Raw genomic sequence first — 17,916 nt, forward strand, 5'->3', positions numbered from 1 at the left:
TTATTTCCACAATCATAGTATATCCTCCACAAATGGTGGCCCTAGTCCTGCTTCTGTACCTATGGTCTCTGGTTCTAACATCCACCGTAGCAGGTGCTGTCAGCGTTCCTTCCTCACTCCCTTCTATTCACTGCTTCTGGACACACTGTCCTGCTCCAAACCACCACACCTGCATTTCTCTGCCAAGGGTTTTCTTGGGCTGGTAGTCCCACTTTGCCAAGCACAGGATACAAGAGGAGCACCTAGGAATTATCACTCCACCTCTCATAAACAGCCTTCAATTGGTGACTCTTGGGAACTGGTATATAAACACCCCAGCTCCCTCACCCCTTGGACGAGATCACTGCACTGTGCTGCATTATGCTGCATTATGCTGCATGTACTCACTGCTGGTTTCCAAGTTTCCCCACTGGGATGGAGCTGGATTGATAACACACTTCTTGTCTGTCTTCCTTTCCTTATCTCATTTCCTGACTTCACTGCTGCTGTTTCTTATACTTCCCAAATAAACTACTTGCAGTCTATCTCAGGATATGCTTCTGGATGGACTCAAGAAAGACCCGCACTGTGAGAAGTAAGCTATGGCAGGCTGGCACAGGCTCTGGAGTCTGGACTTGAAGTCTGGTTTCATCACTTACTAGCTGAGCGATGCTGGGAAAATTATTTGACTTGCTGGTGCCTCGATTTCCTCATCTGTAAAATGGGGAAATTGTATCAACCTTGCAATACTGTAAAATTTTAAATGAAACAATTCCTCCAAGGTTCCTAGCACTGATGAGAGTATATAGCAGACACTCAAGAGTCGGCTTCTGTTCCTTCTCACGTCTGTTTGATAAATGAGGACGCTGAGGCTCAGGAAGCTTTCCTGACTTGTGCCAAGTTATAAATGGAGTTAAATGATGGATCTTGGGTTCAAATACAAATACATTTCTGGTTCCAAACCTACTTATAACTTTTCCATTGAGTCTGACATATTTATTCCAGGGTCTTAATTACCTGATTTGATACCCCAAATCATGCTAACCTTCAAATTCCCAGGTCTTCCTTCCCCATTGTGCTATGCAGACAACACATCTGGTTTCTGGTTCTCCGAGATTCCCACATCCTGGTGCCATTCACGCCCTTTGCTATTTATGTCTCCTGTCTGGGGGCATGGCTCTCTCTCTCCCTCATCCAGCTGTGACACTCTCCTAATTTAGGCATAAGGATTTTCACAAGTTCATTTCTGATTAAAACATGATGTCACTAAAAATAGATAAATAGGCAGTCAAAGAAAGATGACAGATCACTTAGGGCAGAGCAAATGTACAGGTAAGCGTTTTACCCTCAAACACACCAGTCTCCCCATTTACCTTTGAGGAGAGTTGCTCAGAGTTTCAAGTGAGGGGTGAGACCCTGCAGAGCCCCTGCTTGAGTGACAGTAGAGGCTGTGAAAGGGAAGAGGTACTGAACATCTCTGAATCCACTCCTTTTCCTCACAGTATTGTGTTACCCCACAGCCAAGTCCAAATAGCAGCAAAGCAGAGGCACAGATGAAAAGACAAACAAACAACAATAATAAAAAAAACCTGAAATTGTGCTGCTAAACTTACTTTAGATTTTTATAACTAGAAATCCAGAAAACAGTTATTTTATTTCAACATACATTGAAGTTTGGAGTCTTTTAAAAAAATATTATTTTATTTAAAAATAGATAAGCATACAGACATACACATACATACATAGGAAGGACACAACCTTTCAGGGGTTGGACTCTGATGGGTCCTAGGTGTGATCTGCCTGGGGGGTAGGTGACCAGCTTATTCTGGTCTGCCTGGGATTTTTCCACTCTTCTTATGTCCCAGGAAAATTCTAAGTTCTGAGCTAATCAGAATGATTGGTCACCCTATTAGAAAACAAGCTTGATTCTTCGGGCGCCTGGGTGGATTGGTCGATTAAGCACTTGCCTTTGGCTCAGGTCCTGATCCCAGGGTTCTGGGATCAAGCTCTGCTGAGCGGGGAGCCTGTTTCTCCCTTTCCCTCTGCCCTTCTCCCTGTACTATCTTTCAATTGAATAAATAAAATCTTTTTTTTTTTTTAAAGAAAGAACAAAAAACAAGCTTGATTCTCAAATCTCCTTTTTTAAAATGCAAATCTCTTCAGGCAGTTTATTTTTTATTTTTTAAGATTTTGTTTATTTATTCATGAGAGACAGAGAGACAGAGACATTGGCAGAGGGAGAAGCAGGCTCCTGGTGGGGAGCCTGATGTGGGTCTCGATCCCAGGACCCAGGGATCACGACCTGAGCCAAAGGCAGACGCTCAACCACTGAGCCACCCAGGTACCCCTCTTCAGGCAGTTTAAAGCCATCTGCCAACCACATTTTAGGGTTCTGCTTCTCACAGAATACCCCCAAAACAGCCCCGACTTTAAGATTCCATAAGGAGGGGATCCCAGGGTGGCTCAGCGGTTTAGCGCCTGCCTTTGGCCCAGGGCGCGATCCTGGAGTCCCGGGATCAAGTCCCACGTGGGGCTCCCAGCATGGAATCTGCTTCTCCCTCCTCCTGTCTCTCTCTCTCTCTCTCTCTCATCTCTCTCATAAATAAATAAATAAATAAATAAATAAATAAATAAATAAATATTAAAAAAAAAAAAAGAAAAGATTCCATAAAGATTTATCTTAACGTGAATGGAACTGGAAGGTATTATGCTGAGTGAAACAAGTCAATTGGAGAAAGACAATTACCATAAGGCTTCACTCACATGTGTAATATAAGAAATAGTGAAAGGGACCATAAGGGAAAGGAGGGAAAATGTGTGGGTAAAAATTAGAGAGGAAGACTAAATCATGAAAGACTCCTAACTCTGGGAAACAAACAAAGGGTTGCAGAAGGGGAGGCAGGTGGGGGGATGGGGTAACTGGGTGACAAGCATTAAGGAGCCACATGACAAGATGAGCACTGGGTGTTATAGTATATGTTGGCAAATTGAATTTAAATAAAATATATTTAAAAAACAGAATCCATAAGGCTTTTGTATTGAAAGAATGAGAAATTCAGACACCTATACTGCAAGATTTCAGTGAGTAACCAACGTCATCTGCACAAAAGCTTCCCATCTATTCCTACTTACACAAGGAAATATACTCACATTCTTCTAGAAACCTACAGCCCATTCAGTCCTTAGCCTTCCTCCCTCCGATAGACATAGGATGGACAACTATTTCTCCATCCAAGCAAAACTGCCCAAGCATGAAAACAAAAGCAATTGATGAAAAACAAAAGCAATTCTTACTTGGCCTCAGGGGTTGGGACTATCGTTCTTGTTTTTTGTCTTTTAATTTTTATTTATTTATGGCAGAGACACAGGCAGAGGGAGAAGCAGGCTCCATGCACCGGGAGCCCGATATGGGATTCGATCCCTGGGCCAAAGGCAGGCGCTAAACCGCTGCACCACCCAGGGATCCCAAGGGACTATCGTTTTTTTAGTCTGATTTTCTCCAGAAACTTGGACAAAGATTCAACTTTAAGGTATTTATCTGAGAGGTCATCCCAGGGAATACCAGTAGGAGAGTGGGGGGAAATGAGGAAAGGAAGGACAGGCCACCAAAAAAGGAGTGTCCTATTAAGTCAACTGTCACTAGGTGACTGGAGATTAACCCCATGGCAGACTGTAAAGATTGGTGTAGACTAACACCTTGGTTATCTCACCAGATGGGCAAGGGAGTTCAGGTGTCTGCACCCTGAATCCTTCATCCCTGGAGGGGTGGGCCTCAACTCCCTGGCACTCACCCCCAGCACTTCGACAGTCAGAGAGAGTCCTCCGACAGACGAAGGCGGCCGCTGGCAGTGGGAAGTCAAGCTGGCCTGCTCCGAAGTTGAAGGGCAGCGATATGGCTGGGCCCCAGCAGCAGCTGCCACAGCAGACCAACACAGAAGCCAGGGCCACCATTACTCAGCGCTGGCCAACTGTGGCCACGAGGGAACGCGGCCAGTGCTGTCAGAGCTCCTGAATGCTTAAAAGAAACCTGGAATCCAGAATTCTTGCAGAACCTCCTGATCCGTAATTGCTGATGATGAATTCAAAAAAGATTTTAAAAACGCTCTCGGTGCTAACCGAGCTCTCTGGAGGCGGGAGTCAACCTGTGGGCCAGCAGGTCACATCCACCAGCCTAGGTGAAACCCCTTATTTCATAGATGGGGAAAGCAGGGCCCTAGAGAGAAGTGACTTAAAGACTGAACTGCTAAACCCTGTTCCCCGTAACTCCCAGGCCAGGGCCCCGACCCCGACCCACTGTACTGCCCGCACTAGCAAACCTCCCTCCTCCCTCTACACATCCATCGGCACCAGGCGGCAGCCTGATGGCCACCCTCCCCTCCACTCAGAACACAGGAAGTCTTGTTCTGCCCAACAACTCGTTACAATACTTCGCATCCCTAGAAGTTGGATTCCTTATGATTCTTAATTTCACAAGACTTTACACAGAACTTTTAAAGTCCTGGGTCCCCTCCTGGGTACTTTATGTAGAATTCCCTTAATTCTCAAAGCAACCCTCGGATGTAAGGACTGTTAGTTTCCTCATCTTAAGGACAGAAAACCAGGCACAGAGATATTAAGATACTTGCCTACATTAGAGCAGTTAGTGGCAGAGCTAGGGGACAAATCCAGGCAGTTGGCTCCAGAGTCCACGGGCCACTCACTGCCTCTGAGCTAACTACCTAGTTAGGCTTTTTAGATATCCTAATTGGTCCTTTCCCCCATTACATCAGGAGTTAGCAAACTATAGGCCCATAAGCCAACTCTGTTTCTCTAAATAAAGTTTTATTATCAGGGGCACCTGGGTGTCTTGGTTGGTTTAAGTGTCTGATTATTGGTTTCGGCTCAGATCATGTTCTCAGGGTCATGAGATGGAGCCCTCCCTCCCCTCATTGGGCTCAGGGCTCAGTGGAGAGTGTGCTTGAGATTCTTTTCCTCTGCTCCCCCTCCTCTCCTCCTCATGTGCATGTGTGCACACTCTCTCTCAAATAAATAAAATCTTTAAAAACAAAAAAACAGCATTTTATTAGAACTTCATCCATTATTCTGTGACTATCCTTGCCCTACACAAACAGAGTTAAGTAGGTGAACACAGACCATATGGCTCACAAAGCCTGATATATTTAGTCCCTGGCCCTTCACAGAAAGTTTGCTGACCCCTGCATTCTGGACTTGCCAAGCATTCTCAATTGCAGATTTCTTGATTATGTTGCTTAATCATAATGCAGAAAATCCTATAATCCCCCCAAAGCCTTTAGCATATGCAGTGATGAATTCACAGCTAATATTCCAGAAATTGCCACTGTGCAGAACATGTCTGGGAACCTAGGAATCAGTGAAAGTACCCCAGAACCCCAATTAAGGAAAGAGATGCCAAAAAATGACCTGTAAAAGAGGCAGACACCTAATCTTGCGTCCTGACCTGGGAGACGGTCTTTAAAGCAAGGGGACAGACAGAAATTCCCAGAGGCAGAGAGGAGGAACAGAAGGCAACCCTCATGGTATGCTATCAACAAGCATGCTGCACTGAGAGACGGGGGTCAAATCCCAGCTCTACCGCTTACTCCTAATTTCTTAAACTTCAATTTTCTCAACCATAAAATGGGATGAGTAATCTCATTTCTTGGGGGGGGGGGCGGCAGTTAGGCAGATTAGCCAAGGTTATAATGTACATGAAGTTCTCAGCACCCCAGATAAAATTTGCTAACAAGTTAGAGGAGTCCTATGATTAGGAATGCCAGTAACTGTAAAATAGAAATCGGTGATTATTTATACAGAGACACTCAGCCCCACAATTCAGCTGTCAAAGAGTAACAGGATGAGATGGCAAGGAACAAAAAGCAGTATTTGTCATGAGAAGCCCAAATCCAGGAATGATCTAACTGCCTTTATATACTCCATGTAAAAAAAATAAAGAAGTATGTGCTATGTTTTCATCAAAAATAGTTCAAGCAAAAGAATAATGTGGGTAGGCAGGGGTAAGTTTTAATCACCTGGAAAAATCACTTTAGTGAAACAGATTATTTTTTCCTTGACAAGGCCAGATAAATGAAACTGTATAAGAAGTGGGAAGAGAAAGTTGCATTGTATGCTCTGAAAGAAGACAAAGTTGCATTGTCCCCTCTTATTCTTACAGTGAAAGTATTTACGGAAGAGTATGAACACTTGCTGACAATCTGTCAACTTTTAAATATCCTTTATCTTTACCATTTTCACTACTTCTCTCTGAGATCTAAAAAAGACCAATGATAGTTTTCTAATATGCTTTTTCCACGTATAATTAAGCTTACTGCTAGGAAGTACAAGAACCACTCATGATTGGAACTGCTTAAAGCAGCTGAATCATTGCAAAAAGGATTTCTTACTCTTAATTAGTTTGAATCAAACTTCTGACCTCTAAAAAACTGGACACTCCCATTTTTTTAGGCAGTGAAAATGCAGCTACATTGAGAACATGAAGGTATATAACACAGTACATTTTTTTCCTCTTCAAAATACATTGAATTAATTTAACACAGTTGGAGCAAATTACCATGCTATGTCCTCAATTTATGTGTTATGGCCCCACTGGGCTAAGGCTCTATGTTCCCAGTCTAGGAGCACATGGTTTTCATTACTTAATCAGGATCCTGCAATTTCAACTTGCCCATTTAAATGGATGCAATTAGTTCATTTGTGATGGCCTCAAATACCCTTATCTTTCCCAATTTATCAAAGAAGCTATGCTACCCTAATGTTTTGAGCTTTGCCTCAATAATGAAAGGTTATTTGATGACAGGTTATGCCAAATATTATTTTTACTGCCCAGCAAATACTTTCACAGAGTCATTCCACCAACATACTGCTGATAAGGAAGCTTTTATACATGCATTTATTTTAAGCACATTTATTTATCTGGGACTTAAAAAATAAAAGGGGAATAGTGTAACAGGTGCAGGTAAGGTACAGTGCACACACATCTGATTGTTCATAGCATAAGGGATTAGAGATGGAGGGAACCTCAAGTGTCACCACCCATTTGACAAACCCAGAGAGCTAATTAACACAGCTCAGGCCAGTTAGGCCGCTGAGATGGGATTAGAACTCAGCCTTCCTGATTCTCCACCTCTTTTCCTTCACAGCTCCTCCTTCGTCTGGCAGAGACTTACCAGACTATTATAGTTGGCTGAACCAGGGCCAGGGCTGGCTCTGTGAGCCTTGCGCCTCCCATTCAGGTCACATATGGTCCCCTTGCTCTTTTGCAATGACTGAATTGATGGGATGGGCTCAGTCAGGTGCAACAAGGGAGGCCTGGAAACAATCCTCAGGCCGTATCCGTTGCGGGTTCCCTACCGATGCTGTCGGCTGTTATAAGCACCAGCTGGAAGATGGATGCTGGTATTCCAGAAAGACCTTTTGAATCAGGCGGGGCTGTGACTGGCCCCATGCTGTGACGGAGGCATAATTATTTCCAATAACTGTCTGCCTAGGCTACTTGGTGATTTCCAAAGGAAAGTGGCTCCTCCTGGCAACAAAACATTCAGTGCTTATTTGGGTTGGGGGATGCTGTCTTGAACTTATTTCTTATGCAAGGAACAATGCCCCAAACTCCTGTCTGTTCCTAACTTATCCAGCAGGGCAGAAAGGAATACAGTCTTTTATAAATCGTGATGAAAGATAAGCTACTTGACAACTTTGGATGTTTGCTCAGGATCTGTTTCAGAGGGCAATATTCTCATTTGAAATAAGATGAACCATCCGAGGTTCCTGGAAGGGTAAGCTCTCCGGAGAGGAAGCTAGACCTCTCAGGCTGAGACTGTCAGGGATAAAGAAGAGCAGAGTCTCTTGCAGGGTGGGGTCAAAGAGCTCAGACTCCCTTCCGAGTTCAGATTCCAGATCTGTCACCTACCAGCTGTGTGCATGTTGAACAAGTCACATAGCCCCTCCAAGCCTTGCTTTCTACCTTTTTTTTTTTTTTAAGATTTTATTTATTCATTAGAAACAGAGAGAGAGAGAAGCAGGGGGAGAATCGGGGAGAAGCAGGCTCCATGCAGGGTGCTCCATGTGGGACCCGATCCTGGGTCTCCAGGATCACGCCCTGGGCTGAAGGCGGTGCTATACCACTGAGCCACCCGGGCTGCTGCTTTCTACCTTTGTAAGGTGTGAAGGTGTGGGCTACTGTGGGTCACTGTGGAGGCAGGCATCACATACTGTTTGGAACGCACTTGGCAAATGCCTGGCACTTACAGGGACTCGATAAACATCAACTATTATTTCTAGGCAGCAGCCTGTTCTTTGAAGAGGCAGGTTATTCTAACTGAATGTTCTGGGCTAATTCTCTGCAGTGATCAGATTATGGTTGAAAAATCCACTTTGTGGGTACAGGCATTTCCTAGAGGGTTCCCTCTTACTTGTAGCCATCCTCCAGCTCTGCAAGCCTGTCTTGGCTGCCACACATCTTTCAGGCCAAAGGGATGCCTCACCCCACCCATCCCCTAATGCCATCCCGCTGCAGCAGCTCTGGGCAGACCTGTACCTGTAACTCTCTATCTTTTCCCGCTGTGCTTTCTCTGCAAGCCTCCCACATTCATTCACATCTCCTCTCCCCAACTAGATTAAGCTCCTGGGGGACAAGAGGTCACCTTACATTTCTTTGACTCCTCCCCAGCATCCAGCACATGTCCACACATTTTCTAGGTTCTCTGATCCCTTGCTAGGCACAGCGTGGTCCACAGATGAGCATCAGCAGCTTCACCTGGGAGCTCGTCAGAATCTCAGGCTCCATCTCAGATCCTCTGACTGAGAATCCCAGGTGATTCAAGTGCAAGTGCTAGAGAAACACTGCTCGAGTCTATTTCCCAGACTTCACTCATTCACAGGTTCCTTTCAAAGACCTAGTCATTTTTCAGTACCTTCCACACTCTCTGTTACTAATATATATATTTTAAATGATTTTACATTGACATTATGTCTTGCTTAGCTTACCCTAAGCAGTGATATCCAGTCTATCAATAGTTTATTCAGCAAGGCAGAAAGAAATATATCCTTTAACAAGATTTGAAGTTCCAAGTGAAAAAAAAATCTGTTGGTGTACATTAAAATAAGTAAATAGCCATCAAAGTAAAATGGTTCTCCACCTATCATCTAAAATTAACTTATACTGGGATGTTGGGGTGGCTCAGTCAGTTGAGCATCTGGCTCTTGATTTTGACTCAGGCCATGATTGAGGTCCTGGGATGGAGCCCTGCTTTGGGCTCCCTGAACAGTGGAGAGTCTGCTTCTGCCTCCCTCTACCTCTCCCTCTCTCTCTCCCCCACTCACCCTGCTTGCACTGACAGGTGCACACACAGTCTCTCTCTCAAATAAATAAATAAATAAATTTAAACAAAAATAAAATTAACTCATACACCACCAAGGGTACACCTAGCCCACTTTAGCAAACACAGCTTTAGGCTTTTTGCAGCTGAATCAGAAGACATCTTCCCAATTCCTGCTCCTGTGTTCCTGGTCTGGGCCTGTTCCCACCTACCATGGCTGCCTTATGATGCATTTGCCTGCAAACATAGGTGGTTGTAGGGGACGGTAGGAGGCATAAAATCTAGATACTGGACCTGCACCACCCCTTCAAAACTTGCCAAATCACAGCCCTCTTGGGGGCTCATTTTTGCAATCACAGGGTTCTCCTCATATCTGACAATATGACAGCAGAAGCTCCAGAGTCAGAATGATTTGGGGTTGAAATTAAGTCTCCCTTGCTTGCTAATTTCATTAAGTCTGTTTTCCTCATTCATAAAATGGAAGCAATAAATGGACATAACACCCACACAAGAGGATTTTTACAAGGATATTTTCAGGATAGCTGAAAAACGCTGAGACTGAGTTCCACCATACAGTCAGTTTTCAACAAAAAATAGAGCTATTAATATTTTTTCTTGGCCTCCAAAATAATAATAGCTAATATTTATGGGGTATTTAATATGAGGCAGGCACTACATGATCACTTTACACTCTGTCCTTTTATCCTCACAATAACCCAGGGAGGTATGAACTCTTATTCACCCATTTCACAGATGAGGAAACCGAGGCACAAAGTGTAAGCTGCTTGCTCAAAGTCATACATTTCATAAGTAGTGTAACTGAACTTGTGGGCAAGTCATCTGACTTGAGAGCCAGTGTTCATAACCTCAACTCATCCTGCCTTTCTGTAAAATACTGGTCAACCCATAGACTTTGCCAGTTCAAAAAATATTATGGGATCTTGGCAAAGTAATTCCCGGCACAGGTGAACACTTGCTGAACATGAGCCGGTCTAGCTACCACTAGCTCTACTATTATTTAGTGAGCCTTCACGTCTGAACAAGATTTTATGAGGCATTGGGAGGTCCATCATATCCTTCAGTTATGGTGAGGACCTCTTTACTTTTTTCTTGAATGCTTTTTTTATTCTTAAATATAACCTACATTAAGAAAATGAACAGGGGCACCTGAGTGGCTCAGTTGGTTAAGCATCCCACTCTTAGGTTCAGCTCAGGTCATGATCCCAGGGTCATGACATTGAGCCCCACATAGGGTTCCATGCTGAGTGTGGAATCTACTTAAGACTCTCCCTCCACCTATGCCCTTCTTCTCCTCTCAAAAAACAAAATGAACAAAATATAAATATGCAGTTCAATAATCAGCTCCAAGTAAACAGCCACATATCCATCACTCTGTTGCCCCAGAAGCTCCTAGATACTTTCTCTCCCCCCTCCTCAAATATAACTATTGTACTGGGGTTTTTCCCCCAACACTACATACATTTGGGGCTGGGCGATTCTTTGCTGTGGGGGTTGTCCTGCACATGTGGGATGTGTAGCAGCCTCTCTGGCCTCCACAAGTTACATGCCAATAGCACCTTTCCCAAAAGGCAACAAGAAATGGCAACAATTTCTCTAGACATGAACAAGTGTCCCCTGGAGGGCAAAATCACTCCTGGTTAAAAACCACTGCACCATCATGACCCTTTTGGTAACCACTTTCTTGCTTTCTTTTTAACTCTAACCACACAAGCATGCATCCTTAAATATTATCATTTAATCTTGCCTGGTGAAAGGAATTCTTTAAACTTTAATCCATTAAAAAGGCCTCTAATCATGGCCCCCTAAAATAACCTAGGTGGGGTGACCATATAATTTATCATCCAAACCAAAGTCACAGACATTAACCAGGGCTGACCCAGGCAAGCCAGCATGATCACACTACTTCTAGGGAACTTCTGCTGTGAAGCAACATTATTCTCACAGCCGCACACAGTTAGGGCCCCCTTACCCACTGGATAATTGTATGTGAAGTGGCAAAGGATAATTAAAAGCAGCACATCCCCAAGGGCAAAGTAACATAGACCCAGATAAATATCTCAATGCTGAAGAGCTGTGGAGCAGAAAACTCATTGGCCTTGGCCCTTATGGGGGTGTATTCTTCAAATAATTTGATGAAAGACACCACTTAAATAACTACTTTCACCACATCAGCGCAACAAAGTGATTAAATTAAATGCCTTCCAAGATTCGCACATAAGTGCAAAAAGGATCCAGATGACCCCTTGTAAGAGGTTTAGGGTCTGTAGTGGATTTTTAATCTATATATCAGCCTTTTTTCCCTCGGTGTCATTGGAAAGTAGAGCAACCACTAACAACTTGACCTGTTCTGTATAGTGATCTCGTAAGTCCTGACACTGACCATGTTAAAAGTGACCACTAAGGCTTCCTTACGCACACGAGAAATCGTATTGATAACCTATTTGCCTGAACATAATTCAGCTCATCTTCCATTCTTTGGAGCATCAAAGAGAACAGAAATCGGCTGTCAATGACTTAAGACACTTGTACATTTCAGCAAATGTTTGACTTCCTCAGCTTCCGTTTCCCCTTTTTCCAGCAAATGTATTCATCTGGAGGTCCAGCTCACAGTTCGTGTGGTCTAGGTGAGAGTCTATCACAAGGCAAAGCCCTTAACCTCCACAGAAGTCATTGGCATCACCGCTTTCCTACAAACCATGCCTACTAGGCCAACTGGAACTGGTTTGGAGGCTTTTTGTTCAACAACTGGGCAAAAGAGATTTATTTATTTTTGTTGGATTTGAACCTGAAATTGTGTAAAGCAGCAACTGCTACAGTCAGCTAATCAGCCAACAAGGTGCCTCATACACAGAGGAAAGAAGAGAAAGAGGTGAAGATGAAAAGAAAGAAGTCAGATTCTGAAGTCATTGTTCAGCCCTGAGCAAGATGCTCTTGAGGCCAGTTCTAGGTATGTATCTTGCAATAACTTGAAGTTGTATGTATTAATATATATAAACTAATATATATATATATTCCTATCTCCTAGTTTCATTTAAATTTTTTTTTTATTTATTTATGATAGTCACAGAGAGAGAGAGAGAGAGGCAGAGACACAGGCTGAGGAAGAAGCAGGCTCCATGCACCGGGAGCCCGATGTGGGATTCGATCCCGGGTCTCCAGGATCGCGCCCTGGGCCAAAGGCAGGCGCCAAACCGTTGTGCCACCCAGGGATCCCTCCTAGTTTCATTTAAATTGGGTGTTTGTCACTTACTAGGAAAATATACCCTGTGGCAGTAGCTTTCCAATTTTTTACAGAGCAACTCACAGTAAGAATTACATTTTATACTGCAACCCAGAATGTGCATGCAGCCCGAGTGAGAGAACGGACTCAAAGTTTCATAAAGCAACAGAACTCACAAACATAGGGTAAGGCTGATATTTTCCGTCCTGTTATACTTTAAAAAAAAAAATACTGGTTGCAGCCCACTAAATTGATTTCATGACCTTAGCTTTAAAAAAAACACTGCCTTGTGAGATTAGGCTAAAAATTGATTTCACCAGAAAAAGTGAGATAAGAAACATCATGATAATTTCAATCAGATTATTGAAGAAAATAGGACGTTTGGGTTTAGCAATAATAAACTCAAGGGTTTAGCAACAGAAAATTGTTACCATTTCTCTTTAATCTACCCAGGACATGTTTACCAGAAAAGGAAAAAAAAAATTCTTAATGACCTAGAGGTAAATGAATTACAAACAAAAAACAAAAACACCAAACATTTTCTAAAAACACAATAAAAACCATGTCTAAAAAGAGATAGGTGAGAACTACATTAAGGAAAAACACTTAAGTCCTGCTGCTGAGCTGAGTTACATGATTTATTTATCTATAGGCTGAAGACAGTAATTTCAGTGAACCTCAGCAGTTACTGAGTATGTAAAAATAGTGTCTTCATGATAAGATCAGATCTCTGGGGCAGATGCAGAGGGAAGTAGGGAGATAGGAAGAGAGAAAGGAAGGGAGGGAGGGGGAGAAAGAGAGAGAGGTCACTTACAGTATAAACCTCAAGCCTTCACTTATGTGTATATTGTGTGTAAAATAACTATGAAGAGTTCCTGAAATTTTAGGCAATTACTGCAGGCTGGATAAGACAGGGTATTTTTAACCGCTTTCCATGTATACCTTATTTGTATTGTCAGTTAGCCAAAACGTCCTTTTTGTCTGCTCAGAAGCACTGCAGAGTCTTGATTAAATCTGTGGAATCAAATGGAGAAGTCAGATTCTCATGCTTGCTAGAAACAGAGGCCAGTGTCTGTAAACAACCCTGAGAAAACTTAGCTGCTTTTGCACTCTTGAACGGCTGAAGCTTTAACTCCTCCCCAAGTTATTCTCGATTATTAGGGTCAAATGCAGTTGCCTGACCTATTTGAGAAGCCATGAACGGTCGTGCCACCAAGATGAAAATCTGTTCATTTCAAAGCAGAGTGAAGTTTAAGACAATTGCTCTCACCCCCCAGAGAAGGGACTTCTGAGAATTTTCCCAGGGATAATGAATATCAAACCTCACTATAATGGTATTTTAGGTAGATTTCTTCATCTTCCATCATTATATTTTTCAAATACATTCCACCCGCATTATCGAATCAAAACAAACAAAATGTTTGATTAATATTTGCGGATGTCATGAAGAAGCGAGTAACCTCTCCTGTGTAAGAAGTCCTTGGAATTGCCTGAATTCTTCTGGCTCTCTTTTAGGAAATGTAGGCAGGCCGGGTGGCTCAGTGGTTTAGCACCGCCTTCATCCTAGGGCCTGATCCTGGGGACCTGGGATGGAGTCTTTTAGGAAATGTAAGCAGTGTTCAAAGGTATGTGTTTGTGCTTTACTATTTATTACAAAATTCCTGGATATACAAAAAAAGAATCATAGACTTATCAATATAACCGTCACCTAGTTTGTGACATTTAATTCGGAGACCAAAATAGGGACGCCTGAGTAACTCAGTGGTTAAGCATCTGCCTTTGGCCCAGGGAGTGATCCTGGAGTCCTGGGATCGAGTCCCACACTGTGACATTTAATTCGGAGACCAAAATAGGGACGCCTGAGTAGCTTAGGGGTTAAGTGTCTGCCTTTGGCTCAGGGCGTGATCCTGGAGTCTTGGGATTGAGTCCCACGTCTGGCTTCCTACATGGCGCCTGCTTCTCCCTCTCTATGTCTCTGCTTCTCTGTGTGTGTGTGTGTGTGTCTCATGAGTAAATAAATAAAATCTTAAGAAAAAAAAAAAAAGGAGAGAGACCAAAATATATACTGTTTGCTTTGGGTCAGTCACCGTCATGTTATATAACGGAATGAAAAATACATGTGAGGTGCTTATTGTTACTACTATTTCCCTCATCATCATTGATGCCATTACAGCACATCCCCGTTAGAGGCACTGTCGTGGTTAACAGACTGGCATCTGGAATCAGACCTCAGGTCAACTCCAAATTACCAATGTGACTCATGGCAAGTCGCTTATTCTCCCTCGGGGGCTCCACTTACCACTCCACGGACCATTCATGATGCCCCCAAAGCGCCTACGGGGACGCCTGACACACCATACGCTCCCCACCACCATGCTCCACAGCATGTGTACGGCAGATGAAAGTGCAGCCCGAGGAGGTTAAGTAAGGCCAAGCTGTTTTCCTTCTCCAGATATTTGATTTGGAAGTTCCACAGATGCATTCTCTTTAGTACAGGAAGCAGCATGTCCGGGATTGCGCGAAAATCCCGTACACGTCCTCCAACTGGGTTTGGTGAATTTCTGGGGCAAACACTAGCTCGGCGTGCACGCTCACCCCGCCTCCCCGAGAGCCTGCCGCGGCCAGCCCTCGCAGTCCTTCTTCGGAAGGGGCCACCTTGCAGACGCCGCCGTCTGGGTACCAGCAAGCGCACCAAGTTGGTTCGCAAAGTTCAGAGGAGTTGGCTCGGGTATGTTTACAAGTCCTAGCAGATCGCAGGAATGTTCAGGGATAATTATGATCCCACCCAGGAGCGCCCAGCCCAACCCTCTCACATCTGGAAGGAAGCGGCCACACAAAGGAGAGCAAGGAGACCTCCTCCTGCGGCTGCTTTCTCGGCTCGGGAAGACTTCCCCGACCAGCTCCCACCCCCTTTGTCAGCAGCACCAGCCGCTGCTCCGCAGCACGGTTCAGAGCACAAGGCGTTCGGGGCACAGGAAGAGTTGATCTTCCAGTCCACACACCGAATGGCATCTCTCAAAATAGCATCTTTGTCCCCTCCCCCTGACCCAGACACGCGCGCACACACTCGCGCGCGCGCGTGCACTCACACAGGCACACACACGAAGGTGAAAGGTGAAACGGTCCAGAAAAATAGACAGCGATCCGCACACGCACGCTGCCTTTCCAGCCCTGGAGCGGTGCGAGTCAGACACACCTCGCTGAAAAGGGGCAGGCACACCGAAGCCCGGGTCCGCCGCGCCGCTGACACCCGGGATTCCCCTCCAAGTCCGGGCCCCGCCTTTTCAAAGTATCTGGGATTCATCAGCATTTCTCCCACCTCCCACGGACGCGCAACCGCCGGAGCACATGGTCCCCGGCGGCGCGTTTGCAGACCCCACCAGCGCCAACGCCTCCAACCCGCTAAACTTCCCGTCTCCACACCAGCCGAGCGCCCCCAGCGCCGCGCCAAGTGCCCCCGAGGCTCGCGCGGAGGCAGCTGCGGCCCCGGGGCCGTGGGCGGGGTTTCCTGCCCCCCCCTCCGGCCCCGCGCGCCCGAGCCCGCGCCTCCGCTGGGGGTCTCCGGCCGTGCGCTCTGCGCCCCGGGCGCACGCGGAGCGGCCGCGCCCCCGCCGCGCGCTGCCCACCGCACCCCACCCCGGCCGGCGCCCGCCTACCTGCCGCGCCGCTGCCTGCCTCGGGCGCTCGGGGGCTGCCGACCGCTACTTTATTGTCTCGGTGGCTCACCGCGCGGGACCCGGGGGGCCGGCTCTGCGCCAGCCCTGCCAGCAACTCCGCGGGGCGCCGCGCCCTCCTCTGCCTCCGGCTCCCGGCCCGAGCTCCTGCCCTGCACGGGAGGCGCGCAGCCCGACCCCCGGGCTCGCTGGGCGGCCGGCGCCAGCCGCATCCCCGGCCCGGGGCCGCGCGTCCCCGCTTCGGTCCACGCTGAGCGCTGCGCCCCGCCGCCCGCCTGCCTCGCTGTCAGCCCGGGCGCCCGGCTCGGCTCTCCGCAGCTGCCCCCGCCCGCCCGCCCGCCGCCGCCGCCTCTCCGGGGGCCGGGGCGGCCGCTGCCAATGAGACTCGGCTGATGCGCTGTTCCGGCCCAGTCATTGTATCGGGCGGGGAGGAAGGGGAGGGGAGCGGGAGGAGGGAGGGGGCGCCCTCGGCCCCCGCCGCGCGGCTGCCGGCTGGGCTCGCCTACCCCGACCGAGAAAAGGCGCTGGTGCCAAGGGGCGCGGAGCGGCTGGCGCGGCCGGGAGTGGGGGGGGGGCAGGGGGCACGAGCCCGCGCCCCTCCATCCCTCGCCCCGAGCCCTCCCCTGCCTGCAGGCGCGCGGACGGCTCGGTTGGCCTCCCAGGCTTCAGCATCCCGAGCCCCGACTGCCCTTAGAATAAAGGGGCGGAGGCGCGGCGGGGATCCGGCCCCGAACCGGAGCGGGTCCGGCCACCGACTTGATCTGAGATGCCCGCGAACCTGGTGGCTCCTCTTGAAATAAAAGACAGAGAGAGAAGGGGAGGGGGGAGTGGCGGTGGGAAGAAGGGAAGGAGGGAGAGAGAGTGGTAGGTAAGAGAGAAGGAAGGAGAGAGAGGAAAGAAGAGTGAAAAGAGAGGGAGTAAGAGCCTACCCCATGCCTGGCTCTTTCCCTCCAGAACAGTCCTGTGACTCAGTTGCGTTTCCTTACGCTCTCTTTACTGGTGAGGAAACTCCGGAGGTTGACGCAAAGAGCTGGTAAGTGACAAGACAGAGACTGCAGCTCGATCTGATGCAGCAAATGCGAGAAGAGTGGAGGAAGACGGGAGGACCATGAGGGGAGGACCCGCTCTTGGGACTCTGACCTCATCTCCAAATGAGTGGACGAGTAGAAGAACACCAGAGGTGCCTGGCGGGACCCACAGGGAGCATTTCCAAAACAGCTTTGAACGTGGGTCCCATTGACGGACCCACTTCTCTATATACTGTGAATTAATTCATTTTTTAAAGATTTTTATTTATTTATTCATGAGAGACACATAGAGGGAGGCAGAGACAGGCAGAGGGAGAAGCAGGCTCCGAGTAGGGAGCCCCATGCAGGACTCGATCCCGATACCCTGGGATCTGCAAGCAGACAGACACTCAACCACTGAGCCACCCAGGTGCCCAAGTTAAATTATTTTTATTTATTTATATATTTTTTAATTGTTAATAAAAACATTTATTTTGTATTTTATACAGAACAACCTGAAGCCTGGATCATGACTTGACAGTTACCCAGGGGTTTACAGACAATGTGTCCATCTCAGCGTGGCTCTGGGGATTAGGGAATCCACACAAACACAGGCAACGGAGGAAGGGGGCACAGTAGGAGTGTAAATTAAATTATTTTTAAGACTAAATCAATTTTTTAAA

The 17,916-nt window shown here is 46.5% G+C and overlaps 1 protein-coding gene across 1 annotated transcript in view; it reads right to left on the reverse strand.

Moving 5' to 3' along the window:
- FRMD4B (FERM domain containing 4B) overlaps positions 1 to 16,477 on the reverse strand; it is a 322,158-nt gene extending 305,681 nt beyond the window's left edge. Inside the window, exon 1 of the mRNA XM_041764330.1 lies at positions 16,209 to 16,477. The gene's annotated coding sequence lies outside the window, so the exon portion shown is untranslated. The remainder of the gene's footprint in view (positions 1 to 16,208) is intronic.
- Between the last annotated feature and the right edge of the window lie 1,439 nt (positions 16,478 to 17,916).

The sequence above is a fragment of the Vulpes lagopus genome, chromosome 7 (genome assembly GCF_018345385.1).
Source record: "Vulpes lagopus strain Blue_001 chromosome 7, ASM1834538v1, whole genome shotgun sequence".
In the NCBI taxonomy this organism is placed as follows: Eukaryota; Metazoa; Chordata; class Mammalia; order Carnivora; family Canidae; genus Vulpes; species Vulpes lagopus.